General features: G+C 37.0%; 1 long non-coding RNA gene across 1 annotated transcript; it reads right to left on the bottom strand.

Moving 5' to 3' along the window:
* Positions 1-10,992: 10,992 nt before the first annotated feature.
* Positions 10,993-13,520, bottom strand: LOC114286035 (uncharacterized). The gene is made up of 2 exons (XR_003637387.2): positions 13,328-13,520; positions 10,993-11,215 (listed from the first exon to the last, which is right to left on the bottom strand). It is a non-coding gene; the product is annotated as an uncharacterized LOC114286035 (long non-coding RNA).
* Between the last annotated feature and the right edge of the window lie 1,271 nt (positions 13,521-14,791).

Genomic DNA, 14,791 nt, shown 5'->3' with positions numbered 1-14,791 from the left:
CTCTGTGCAATGGGGAAACAAAAGAAATCAATGTGGATCCGCAGCCTTTTATTACTTGTGCTGATTTTGCTGAGGCCAAGCTATACACTGAAGGGGTTATACCACTCAGTGTGCGGAGGAAGCTTGATGAAGCAGTCGAAGTGACGACTGATGTGGAAGTAGCACACCTGAAGCACTTAGTGCAGGAGAGTGCTAATGAAGAGTTTGTCAACAAGGATGATGATGATACCCGGTTGTAGGCAGAAAGATCAAGACCAACAAGCCAACCCATTGGCTTTAATCGAATTTTTAGCATTGGACATAAAGGCAACAGTCTAGAAAATACAGGAGAAAAAGCAAGAAGCCATAATAGTTATCTATAGTTAGATGCACCAAGTGGCCAGACCTTTGGCTCTTGGTAAATACTATGCATTGGACATTGAAAATAAAGTCCAAGAAATACAAGAAGATGCTTTATGGACAGATTTTGTATATGAAGAAGAAAGCAAAGATGTTGAACCAAAAAAGGTGGAAGTAGAACAAAATAAGGTAAAAAGAGGGCATTAGTGAGTGCTCAAGTACAAGACCCTTTAGAAGAAGTCAACCTGGGTGAAGATTCAGTACAGCAGCCCACTTACATCAGTGCTTGGTTAAGTCTTTGTGACAAGAACCAGTTATTGGTTGTCTTAAAACAATATAAGGATTGTTTTGCTTGGTCGTACAATGAACTGCCTGGATTGGACAGGTCATTAATGAAACATAGGCTCCCTATGAAGCCTAATTTCAAGCCCATACAAGCAGAAACCAAGACCGATGAGTCCTGAAGTGGTTCCGAAGGTGAAAGAAAAAATTCTTAGGCTCCTTAATGCAGACTTCATTAGAGCAACCAGATATGTTGAATGGTTGTCCAACATTGTGCCTGTGGTAAAAAAGAATAGTAAAATGATGGTATTCATTGATTTCAAAAATTTGAATTTAGCAACCCCATAAAATGAGTACCCCATGCCCATAGTAGATTTACTGGTGGACAGTTCAATAGGATACAAGATTTTGTCTATGATGGATGGACATTTTGGTTACAACCAAATCTGCATTGCAGAGGAAGATGTCTATAAGACAGCATTTAGGTGTCTTGGAAATAGTGGCACCTTTGAATGGGTTAAAATTCCATTTGGCTTAAAGAATGCTAGGCAACATATCAGAGGGCAATGAATTCTATCTTCCATGATCTCATTGGAGGATACTTAGAGTGTTACATTGATAATATTGTTGTGAAGTACTAGTCTAAGGAGGAGCACCTAGCTCACTAGACAACAGCTTTCGAGAGAATGAGAAAGTTTAAGTTGAAGCTTAATCCTCTCAAATGTGCTTTTGGTGTATCAGCTGGAAACTTCTTGGGATATGTAGTGCACCAGAAGGGAATACAGATTGATCGGAATAAAGCCAAAGCCATCATTGAGGCCAAACCTCCATCATGTAAGAAAGAATTACAAAAGTTCCTTGGTCAGGTTAATTTCCTTCGAAGATTTATTTCTAATACTACAGGGAAAACTAAAGTATTTTCTTCTTTGTTAAAATTGAGAAATGATGAAGAATTTGTGTGGACATCTGAGCATCAAATTGCTTTCGAAAGACTTAAAGCCTACTTGGCCAAACCTCCAGTGTTGATGCCACTAAGGAGAGATAAACCCTTGAAGTTATACATTACTGTAGCAGAAGATTCATTGGAGTTTTTTAGCCCAGGACAACAAAGAAGACAAAGAGCAAGCAGTTTATTACCTTAATAGGTTTTTAAATTCATATGAATGTAAATACTCAGTTGTAGAAAAGATGTGCCTCGCATTGTACTTTGTAGTAATGAAATTAAGATATTATTTTTTGCCTACTATCATCTTGGTAATTGTAACCACAGACTTGGTTAAATACCTATTATCTAGACCTATGCTAAGAGGAAGAATTGGCAAATGGATGTTGGCTCTTTTAGAGTTTCATCTAGAATATGTCCTCCAAAAGGCAGTAAAATAGCAAGTCATGGCTAACTTTTTGGCAAATCATCCGTGACAAACAGAAAGAGACAATGGATGGTCAATGTTGAGCCCTGAAAAATGTGGTTCGATGGATCAAAAGCCAATGGTCTGATTGGAATTGGTGTTGTAATTAAGTCACCACAGGGGGTAGAAACCACACATGGTTTCAGAGTTGATGAAATCACTTGTTCCAATAACCAAGCTCAATATGAAGCTTTAATAATGGGACTGGATTACAAGCTCATGCAATTGACATATTTGGAGATTCTTAATTGGTAGTCAACCAAGTGAAAGGAATTTTCAAATGTTAAAGTGGAAGCATGTTTCCATATTATGTTGCTGCATTACATTTGATTTCTCAGTTTCAGATAGCAAATGTGACTTATATCCCAAGGTTCATGAATAACAAAGCCAATGATGTAGCTCAGAAGGCTTCGAATTTTAGAAGAAGGGATGACACTCAATTGAACATAAGTCAAGTAATGTGTCAAAAATCAGTATCACCTTTAGTTAAAAGGGGCTTTATGTTGGAAGTCAATCATAATGACTTACAAGATCAAGATTGGAGCTATCCAATCATGCAGTACTTAACTGGCCCATCTTCAAAGGCCAATAGAAAGATTAAATTGTAGTCCATGCAGTATATAGTGTATGGTAATGCTCTGTATAAAGGAGAGCAGATGGGTTATTATTGGAATGTCTAGGGCCAAAGGAGGCATTGACAGCTATGGTTGAAGTACATGAAGGTATTTGTGGTGCCCATCAACCTGGTGTGAAGATGAGATGGTTGCTTCGAAGGCATTCCTATTATTGGCCAACCATCCTTGAAGATTGTATAAAGTACGTTAGAGGTTATCAAGCATGCCAAAAGCATGGCATGATAAGACATGTGCCAATAATTGATTTGCATACAGTTGTGAAGCCTTGGTCATTTAGAGGTTAGGCTATAGATGTAATAGGGAAAATACATCCACCCTCTTCAAAGCGCCATTGTTTCATCCTAGTGGCCATAGATTACTTCACTAAAAAGTAGGTCAAAGCTAAACCATATAAGGTTGTGGATCAAGCTGAAGTTATTGGATTTATTAAAGATCTGATTCACATATTTGGCATCCTACAGACCATAACTATAGATAATGGGACTATATTTGATGAAAGATGGTAAAATCTTTCATAGCAGAATTTGGAATTAACCTTACTAATTGCACCCCTTATTATGCACAAGCAAATGGTCAGGCAGAATCATCCAATAAGTCCTTGAAAAAAGGAATACAAAGAGTTGTGGAAGGCAATCCTAGGGATTGGCATAACTTGTTGTTAGATGTATTATGGGCTTATAGGACTTCTCCAAGGTCAAGTACAGGAGTCACTCCTTATGCCTTAGTGTATAGGCACGATGCAGTTTTGCCTGTGGAATTTAATATTAAGTCCTTAAGGGTGAAAGGCCAAGACCAGTTAACTTCTAAGCAATATCATCAAAGCATGTTCTTGGAAACAGAACATGTGGATGAGGCTGGAATCTTGGCATTAAACAATATCCTTTTCCAAAAGAAAAAGGCAGCCATAAGTTATAACAAGAAAGTCAAGCACATCAGCTTTGATGAAGGTGACTTGATATGGAAGACAATACTTCCAATAGGCATTAAGAACCATAAACTTGGCAAATGGTCACCTAAGTGGGAAGGACCATATCAAATTCATAGAGTCTTGCCTAGAGGAGCCTACCATCTAAGGAACCTGAATGGTTATGTGCATCCCAAGAAAATTAATGGCAGGTACGTGAAGCTTTATTATCCAACTGTGTGGGAGACATAAGGAGTGTAGAGAGTGCTAAATAAATTAATGAGAGAGCATGAGACACTCAGATAGATAACAAAAGGTTTTCATTTTATAGAAAATTAAGTACATGTAGCCATAAATTGGCCCAGAAATCAGTACAATACTTCAGTTGTTCCCTTATAATTGATTCTCTACTCCTAAGGGATGGGAACAACTGAATGGCTGTAGCTATGTCCTCCCTACAGTTAGTTAGCCCTTGATTGGTAATTTGCAACTTTTTAGCAGTACGATCCAAGGCTAGGTTAACTGCTGCTAACTCTTCCTCTAATTGGGCCTTTTTCTCCAAGAGTTAAGTTCGAAACTGAGAAGCAGAGGAATGTTGTCCCTTTAATTCAGATATCTCAGCATGTATATGGGAAACAAATTCCTTGTCCTTCAGTAGCTTCTCTTCTGTAGCTTTAGCAATATGGTACATATTGACATAGAAATCCATGATAGCTGCTGCCGGGGATAAGTGGTTTGAAATAGCCATGTTAGATTGCTCAATAACTTTGCAGCATTGGAGGAAACCATTCTTAATGATAGGTCTTTGTAAGGCTTCGAATGGAATCCTTGAGAATAATGTCAACAATTCCAAACAGGTGCCCAAGTACACTAGAGGTGAAGGAACTCTGATGATAGTATAGGAACTTTAAAAAATTTCCAAGAGGGAGTTAGCAAGGACCAATGGTTCAGCTTCACTGTTGGTTGATTGAACTGAGGAAGGCATGTCAAATAGGCTAGCTAGCCAGGCTTCAAAAATATACATCTCCACTTCTGACATTGAAAGTACAGAGGAATCACTAGTGGAAAGAAGGGATGGTTGCAAGGGGGTTGAAGAAGGAGTGTGAGTTTCCCCAACAGTGTTTATAGTCCTAGCCACCAACAGGTCAAGGGAAGAGGGACTAGAGCTAGATGGTGGACAAGAAATTGGTGAGCTACCAGTATCTTCTCTGGGAGTACCAACTATCACTGAGGATGAGGTGACAACTGGGGCCCTCTCAGGTAATGAAGGAGTAGCCAGGACTATAGGAAAAGTAAATTGGGCTAAGGTAAAAGTTAGATAAGATAGATATGGAGTTACGCCCGGACATAAAGAAAGAGGGATGCTTGGCCTCAAAGACGGTATGAAAAGTGTAAGGCAAGGAAGTGGAAGTACTGTCTGGATGGGCTCTACACTTAAAGGCATTTCGGTGTTGTTCTCTTTCTCCTTTTTGAGGTTGCCTCTAATGGCCTTTCATCTTCAAGCAAAACAGAAGAAGCCAGTGTCAAAGGATAGGGAGGTGGAATAACTATTGCTGCGAATCAGAAAATAAGAAGCAATGGTGAGCTTTTATGCTAAAATCTTAGGAAAGGAAATTATGTAACAATCTGAAAATTTAAGTTGTCCCTTAAATTTTATATTAATATTATTTAATTATAAATAGTTTCAAAAAATAATTTTAACTTTATATTATTATTCAAAATTATTTTCTGAATATTATGGTATTTTTATTATATTTTTCTCTATATTTTTCCTAGACTAAAACACACTAAAATATAACATTTTCTATACAACAAAATACTTGTGCCCCAAGTAGTCTTGCTCCGCATGCCTTCTTCACTATATATATAGCTATCCATCAACAATATCCTCATCAACACTCTTAGTCTCTCTCTCTTTGCCTCTAATTCTTTGGATTATATATAAAACTTTGAGTTTAGTTTGGAGTGTTTAGTGAGTCGCAGTAAACGAAAAGTAAAAGTTTGAATTAACATTAAGGTGAGCTATATTATACATTGAGTTACCATAATATATTTTGCGTATGTTTTGAATTTCCATAATTCATTTTATGCAATTTGAGTTATTTTTGGTAAAGTTTTTTTGAGATAATATTTTATATCAGATTAATCGTCAAATATATATTTATCAGAGTACGTAGCGGATGGCTTACACATATAACAAATTTCGAGGACGAAATTTTTAAAAGGAGGAAAGATTATAACAATCTAAAAATTTAAGTTGTCCCTTAAATTAATTTTATATTAATAGTATTTAATTATAAATGATTTCAAAAGAATAATTTTAAATTTATATTATTATTCGAAATTATTTTCTGAATATTATGATATTTTTATTATACTTTTCTCTATATTTTTCCTAGAGTAAAATACACTGAAATATAACATTTTCTATACAACAAAATACTTGCGCCCCAAGCAGTCTTGATCCGCACGCCTTCTTCACTATATATATAGCTATCCATCAATAGCATCCTCATCAACTCTCTCTCTCTCTCTCTCTCTCTCTCTCTCTCTCTCTGCCTCTAATTGTTTGGATTATATATAAAACTTTGAGTTTAGTTTGGAGTGTTTAGTGAGTCGCAATGAACAAAAAGTAAAAGTTTGAATTAACATTAAGGTGAGCTATATTTTACCTTGAGTAACCATAATATATTTGTGTATATTTTGAGTTACCATAATTCATTTTACGCAATTTGTGTTTTTATAAATTATATTAATATTTTCAATTACGTGGATTATTTTCTAACCCTTATTTGCTTAAATTGAAACCCATGGATATTTTGTTTAAATTTTAGAAAGTATTTGACGATGATCTTGTCAACAATTATTTTTTGTAAGTATCACCATGGGAGTCCCATGCCTTGGGAGACTTAAATAACCATTGGCCTTTTGATTAGTCACTTTGTGACCCTATGTCTGTCATGGATCCACTGACACTCTCTGATTTCTGGTGTAGAGCAAAGTACTATACAAAGCTAAGTGCTACACTATTGTGGGAGCCACCTCTAGTGTCACGACCCCAAACCGCCCCTAGTAGTTTGGTGCCGTGATGGCCAGTAATCCGAGATTACCGAAGGCCAACTTTCAAAATTCACACGCAATCAGAGTATAAATATATGGGGCTCACGAATGCGGAAGCAATAATTTAAAATACAAGTGGTCTATAAGAGCAGTGCATAAGTCAAACGGAATGGCATACATCTTTACATAGCTTTACAACTTGAATAAAAATAAAACGAAGTACAAAAATACATGTTACATCTTGATAAAAGGCTTCTCAAGTCGACATAAACAAAACACTTAAGCTAAAAAACATGAAACATAATCTTCAGGATTGCCGACATCCCCACTGCCGACATAGCATGCATACAACACACACACATCTCGGCGTAGCCGACTTCTTGCTTGTTACCTACATATATACATAGGGAGGGTGAGCTTGGATACTCAGTGAATGGTATAAGTAATAAAGGGGTTAAATGAATGATACCCGAGATCTTTTCAAAATAGTACATAGTATATCCTTGTCAAAACCATACATAACATAGCTTAGCTTGGCTTAAAACAAAACATCATTCGAACTTGGTCTTTCGAAACTTACATACTTACTTAACATACGTCAACTTAAAACAAAAGCATGACATTTCGGGCAAAACAAAAGCATGACCTCGGCATCGAGCACACCCATTCATAGTCCGTCGGTGGCCGATATCTAACAAGGGTGCTACTTAGGCTTAACGTCCCCTAGCACGAAAGGACGGTGCGACATAGGCTTAAAGTCCCCTAGCACGGAAGGACTTGTGCCACCAACGCTTAAAGTCCCCTGGCACATACGGACTAATGCCACAAATGCTTAAAGTCCCCTGGCTCGTACGGACTATGTTACATAGGCTTAACATCCCCTAACATGAAAGGACGGTGTGACTTAGGCTTAACGTCCCCTAACACGGAAGGACGGTGTTACTTAGGCTTAACGTCCCTTAACACGAAAGGACGGCTCCAAGAATGTCATCTAAAACAAAGCTTATACTTGATACATAAAATAGGGATATCATTCATGCTTAACAAATACTTTTATCAAAACGAGGCAAAGCTTTATCAAAACCTTATAACATAACTTTATTAGAAATACCACTCACCTAGTTCTTGGGACGTCGGGGTCAAGGCAAAGGTCCAGGTCCTACAAACACATGACAAAGCATACTGAATGCACTTCCCAAAACAAGTCTTACATGCATGCAATTGATCTCGGAAAACATGCTGGGAGTCAAAACACTGTTTTACATGTCAGGAAGACATGCTGGGTACCAACTAGGTCTTTGCCGAGGTCCCACACCTCCTGGCCGAGGTGTGACTACCTAGGCTTCGGCGTGCAACTGCATGCCGAGGTGCACACAAGACAACTAAAGGTGCAAGTGATCATGCAAGGTAGGCCAAGGTGAGATACGATGCTTGGCCTAAGTGTGAGGTGCAGGTAAGTATGATCTCGGTGACTACACTTCGAGAAGTGCGGTCTGGAGATCTGGGTTTCTACCCGTGAAGAACAGGAAGAACATGAACATGAAGATCATGAAGAACATGAATGCCAAAATCATAACTTCTTTATTACAACAATCTAGGATTTCATGCTATGAGCTCGAAAACATGGACTCGGGTACCCATACTTGAAAATCATGTGAAAACAAACACAAAAACATGAATCTTGGCGTGAACTTTCGAATCAAAACATGACTTTTCTTGAAGAACACATGAATACCATTTTCTCTCTCTAAACCCGGACTTCAAAGCAATGCATGGCTTACAAATCATACTCAATCATGCAATGCAATAACATAAACATAAAGAACAGCAAGAGCAGATTAAGAATCTAACCTTAGAACACGGATCTAACGGTTCGATCTCAAGGAATCAAGCTTGGAAGTCTACTCACCCTCAAGAACTCCTCTCCTTCTTCTAGAGCTTCTCTTTCTTCTTCAAAAGTAAGGATATAACAAATGATGGGTTTCTCTCTCTATCGGCTGACTTAACCCTCAGCTCGAACACGTGGCAGCGGATGGTTGGTTCTCCTAAAAAAGGTGATAGATTGACAAGACAAGGCTATGACAAAGCGTATCTAACAAGCTACTCGGTAAGGCACTCCAGCAAGTGATGACATCGGCTAACAACAAGGCCTCGGTGACTAAGGTGACAATGACCTCGGCTAGGAAGGACAACACTTGACTAAGCTGTGCCACACCTTGGCCTAGATGTGCCACACCTCGGTCTAGGTCATACCACTCCAGGACAAGATCACTTGGGTGCAAAGGTAACATCTCGGCCTAGATAATACACATCTCGGCCTTGGTGATGAACACCTCGGCCTAGATAATGACATCTCGACCAATATGTCAAGGCGAAGGTGGAGGTCAAACAAAGTGGCTCCAAGGTACCTCTAGGTTGAAGATGACCTCGGCTTGGAATGATCTAGGCTTAACATGACCTAGGCTTAGGGTCAGCAAAGAAGGGACAAAGCATGCAACACACTTAAGCGAATCAAGGCAAGATTGACAATGCAACTTAACATGGCAAAACATATAAACGCATGCAAGCATGACTAGGACATGAATGTGGATTGTTACATCTAGAGTTCGTACGAGCCACCTCTTGAGTCCATACATCTGTTCTGTTCTGTATTGTGGTTATGATTTCTAGTGTGGAACAAAGTGTTGTACGGAGCTAGGTGCTACACTATGGTGGGAGCCATCTCTAGAGTTCGTACAAGCCACCTCTTAAGTCTATACATCTGTTTTGTTCCGTTCTGTTTCGTGGTATGATTATTTTGTTAATATGATTTCTGTATTATATGTCAAATGATCTCTGTATTATATACTCTGTATTTTAATATCAAGCTTTGTTTAGCCAATAATTATCTACGGTGAATTTTATGCCCTTATGCTCTTAGTATAATATTTTCACTCTGCCATGTGCTTATAGCTGTTTACCAATTCTTAGGAACGATGCAATTTAGAAATAACTTTTGGAAAGTCTTAGAAGCGGGGATGTGGAATAGACACATAGAGCACTTTTATAGTATTTATAATTCTATTCTTCATATGTAAATATCGGCCTTTTGGTCAATAAATTTTTGTTATAAAAGCAAAAGCTCCAATGATTATTTTAGTACCCTTACTTAAATATTTTTCCAGTCGTGTTTAGTAATTTGTTTAAGAATTGGTCAGAGGTAACTTCAGTTACTGGTTATCACGATGCTTAATCCTTAGGTACGAGGAGCGGGTCGTGACAAATTACCACATGAATTAAGAGAAATTACCAGCCTTAGAAGTGGTGGTGGTGATTAGAGAACTACGAAGAGTGTAGTGCTCGGCAGTTTGTTGCCTTCTTACAGTTTCCCTTTGGAGTGCATCAGCAGCAGCAGTTTCATCCCCTAGTATCTATTGCTGTCTCCTCTTCTCAGACCTCTGGAAGACAATTATTTCCTTGGATTGTTTTCTCTCCACTGCCTTAGCAGCCACCTTGTGAGTAGGGTCCTCTGTAAAATCAGAATGAGAGACTGTCTTTTTTTTTTTCTTTTTAATGGCACTTCTTTCTCCTTCTCTGCCTCTTCCTTGTTTGTATGAGCTGTACATATTTTTTCTTCTTTAGGGTCAAGTAGGAGTTTTTTCTTCTTTTGTTGTTGTTGCTTGCTTCTGAGAATGGTTAAGGGTTGAGCCCTCTAAGGAGAGTCTTCCTGAGAAGTTCCCGCATCAAATAAAAGCCATAAGAAAACAAACAGAATATCATAAAAGGAAAGGAAAAAGGAAAGAAGAAATGAGTACCTTTCTTCGAAGCAGCCCTGGTGACTCTAGGAAGAGGGGCTGACATAACAAGAGTAGGAGCTGGGATAGCAGGAGAAATGGAAGCAGTAGCAGAAATCCTAATCTCCTTGGGTTTAGCCTGAGAGGGCACGTCTAACCCTACTAACAAATCCTCGAAGGAAATGGCCAAGAGCACCTCCATGTTGGCCGTCCACCAATTTTGGTACCTTATCAGTGCAATGCCTTGTAGGATGAAGGGAGTGAATTAAAATTCAATCAAGTCTTGAATCAATTTGGAGGTTGCTTCCTCCAACCTGGTTCTTTGCACTTTCAACTCTCTAGTGGCAAGATTTTGGTTAGTTTGGCTGCATAGAGGGATGGGGATCCCCTGTGTCATAACCCAAACCCGCCCCTATAGGTTTAGTATCGTAATCGGCCAGTAATCCTGGATTACCGAAGGCCTCTGAGACAGATTAACATAATATTAGGGGCTAGCGGAAGCAAATAACAATATACAACGTCCGTTGAGTTGTGCAGACTTATATGAGACAGAAAAATTTTAAACTATTTATATACATATACACACATCATCTTTAAGTCATTATATATATACAGATTAGACAAAAAGGGACTTAGCCCTATTTACAAAATACGCAAGACTTGTTCAACCAAACACGAAAACAAAACTTAAACTTTAAATCATATGGCCATAATCACTTGACATATTCGGAACCTCCACGGGAGGCACATAGGCTGGCTGACAAAAACAGATTCTAGGCAGATGCCTCCAAGCCTGGTCGCGCGCCTGATCACCTACATACATAAATAATATAGTGAGCTAGAGCCCAGCGAATAATAATTGAGTAAAGGGTTTTAGTGAATAACGTCCATCACAGAGTTAGAAATCAGATTCTTATGCATATTCAGATTCAAAATCAGAAACAGATTCATATACATATTCATAATCATTTTCATATTCAGATTTTGCATATAATCATATGTGGTACATCCATTAGCGTTAACAAATCCGATGACCCATGAAGGGACGACCTTGAAGGCATTCCGATGACTCATGTGCACAGAGATGTTTCCAATGACCCATAAAGGGACCTAATTACCCAAAAAGGGACCTGATGACCCATAAAGGGACCTGATGACCCATAAAGGGACCTGATGATGCATAAAGGGACGCATATCATATGATGCTAAGGATGCCACGAATGCATTTTAGAATCTTGGACAATCATTCATTCATTTCAAACATAGTGTAGCATTTCAGAAACTAATAATTTCATATCATAATGTTCATAAAGTATTTAACATTGAACATAACTTTACAAAGTTATTACTCACAAATAGCCGCAGAAGCAAATCAGACGGACTGGACATATCAGATAAATCAGGCAGACAATGGCGCGTGACCCACACAAGTACATAACATATACACATTGAAATACAATATTACTCCTTCGATCAAACTTGATTTTTCTTGTCTTTTTCCGTCTAAATAGTCCGAAGTTCTACTACGCTTATTCTTTCTCATTCAAATAAACCGGGTTCTTATTTCACATATTCTTTCATTACTAAGCCCTTCTTTTCCAAATAGATTGATCTTTTACTTGGCTTTTTAACAATTACCATTAGATCAATGATTCATTCTTCAACTAACTAATCTATGTTGATTGGTAGCTTATTAATCTTTATTGAGTCATAAATCATGTCTAGATGCCTTGGAAAGAGATGAGAATAAAAATGTGAACTAAATGCAATTTTCCAAAACATGCTGAAAATGGGTCTCCGCTCAAGCGCCACTTTGGCCGCTTGAGCGGATTGCAAAATTTGAAAAATTATTGGGAGCTCGATTTTCACGTTCGAGCGAGACTTTCCTCGCTCGAGCGGACAACATAAATTTTGAAATTTCCAAAATTGTAATTGAAGTTCATATTTGATATTCAAAGCCTCAAAACATGTATTTTTGGTACAAAAAAATGGAGAACCATTGTATAATTTAGTAAACACTCTCAATTAGAAATCATTTATTCAAAATCATGCTCCAGTTGACCAAATTTAAATTTAACTCATCTTCTCTATATCAAACCCAATTTCAAGCCCACAAATTTTAAAACATGAATTAAACTTTCAAAACTCTTGAAAAATTCATAATGTACGTACAATTGGAACTCAATTTTATGTTAGGACAAATAAATTCCACCAAAGTAATTAATTTCTAAATTAATTTTCATACATTTAATCATAGCTTCAATTTCTCATTTTCTCTTTAATTACATAAAATTGGCCTCCCGTTCTTTCTATTTTCCTTGAAATCATGAAATTGGAGTCATGAAACTTCTTATAAATTTTCCCACTAATTTCCATAATCTTAAACTCAACTTAATTTGTAACCTCAACTTAATTCATAATCAAAATATGTTTAATTCAAATAAAATCTTAAATTACATTACATACATGGATTAAAAATCTAATTATAAAATCAAAGCTTTATCTAGCATTAGGATTAATTCTAATTTTCCATAACTTGATGTTCATAAAACATTCCCTTTTTCTCTTCAAAATATGAACTTAAATGGCTCAATTTCTTCAAAATCCATGATGCATGTAAATATAAATTCAAATACTCATATAATTCCCTCATACGTGTGACAATGAAACTTAATCTCATGCAAGATTACAAAAATTAAACTCAAAATAATTAATTTCTAATTTATTTTCCATAATAACCCACATGCATGTAACCCATTTCATGTTTAGAATCCAATTCCAAATTAACTTCCATAATCTTACACCTAAATCAATCTTCTTCATTTTCTTGCTAATTCCTTTCAATTACATGATTTGAGTCTAATTTCATCTTTAATTGTAAGTGTAATGTAAGGGTTCTACACAAATTAGGCATAAATTCCATACCTTAAGTTTTCTAATTCTTCTTCTCTTTCAAACCTTGAGCTCCTCTTTCCATTTCTCATCTTTTCTAGCTTTTCTTTCCTTAGTTTTCCTTCTTCTTGAGCTGAAATTGCTTCCTTCCCTCTCTTGGTTCTCTCTCTCACTCATGGGTTGCCCAAAGCAATGTGAAGTTCCTCTCTCTTTTTTTTGTTCTCAAATCCCTCTAGCATAAGAATGCACCCAGTAAGATAAAATAATAAAACCAAGAGTTACCTACTCTCTCTCTCCTCATATATACACACTCCCTTCTTTACAATACACACGTGCACACTCCTTTGATTTCCAACACATCACATACACACACATACAGATTTCTCAATACACCCACACCCATTTACACTCCCAATACTAGTTTTGTCCATAATTCAATTTATGTCTAGGAATAATTTAATTAAGCATCACTTAATCTTAATTAATTTTAATTAACACAAAATTAGTTAATTATAACTAATCTCAAATCTCACATAATTTAATTAGTCTAACTGACTTCCATTAGAGCCTAATTAAATATATTTAAATTTAACAATCCGAATCAGATTTTTAATCAAACTCCTAAAAGGCCCTAAATATTAAATTAAACTCATTTCCATCCTCAATTTTGGTTTCTTAGATCAGTTAATCCTTCAATTTCTAATCAGACTCAAAATTTTGTCAATAAATTACATATTCAAATTAGGCACCACATAATGAATTTAATTTATAATAATCTTAATTCCTAATCCTCTCAACTTAATTAACTCCAATTCAGACCTAATTAATCGGGTCTCAATTTTATAAACCTGAATCGAATATTCAATTAAACTCCCATATGGCCCGATACTCAAAATTTAAATAATTCAAATCACTATTTGCACTTTCTTGAGCCATTTAGGCTTTCGATTCTAATTCCAAAATAAATCCTTGATAAAATCATATATGAATCAATCTCCATAATTTTCGTGAATCCCAGATTAAATTATAATAATTGGCGATAAAATTTCAAATATCCTTAATTAATTAAGTGCTAATCATTATACGCGATGGGGTTGTTACACCCTGGGTCAGCCTAAATTGCCTAGCAAATTGAGCAAGGCAGTAGGCTTCTGCTATGCATTTGTAAGCTCGAGAGTGTAAAGTGCCAATAAAAAGCTCCCTTGAAGTTAAGATAGAAACCCACATGTCCCTGTGTTGAGGTTGTGACCAGTTTCTGTCAGCCAAGAAGGTCCTCAACCATGCTGGGCCAACATTAGCTTCGAAGGGACAGAAAAAGGTGTCAAAAGGAGAGGAAGTTGGGAGTTGGTGGCAAAAAGTGAAGTAGTAAGCAAAGTTGGAAGGGTAAAGTGAAACTCTGGCATATTTTACTCCATAAGTAGTAGTGTTTGGTACCAAAAATCTCAGACATCTAGAGTGTAAATCAGTGAAGTAGGTAAAGAGCCAAAGTGGCAATAT

The sequence above is a fragment of the Camellia sinensis genome, chromosome 6, assembly GCF_055761805.1.
Source record: "Camellia sinensis isolate YWXY chromosome 6, ASM5576180v1, whole genome shotgun sequence".
NCBI lineage: Eukaryota > Viridiplantae > Streptophyta > Magnoliopsida > Ericales > Theaceae > Camellia > Camellia sinensis.
This window is presented reverse-complemented; position numbering and strand designations above follow the sequence as displayed.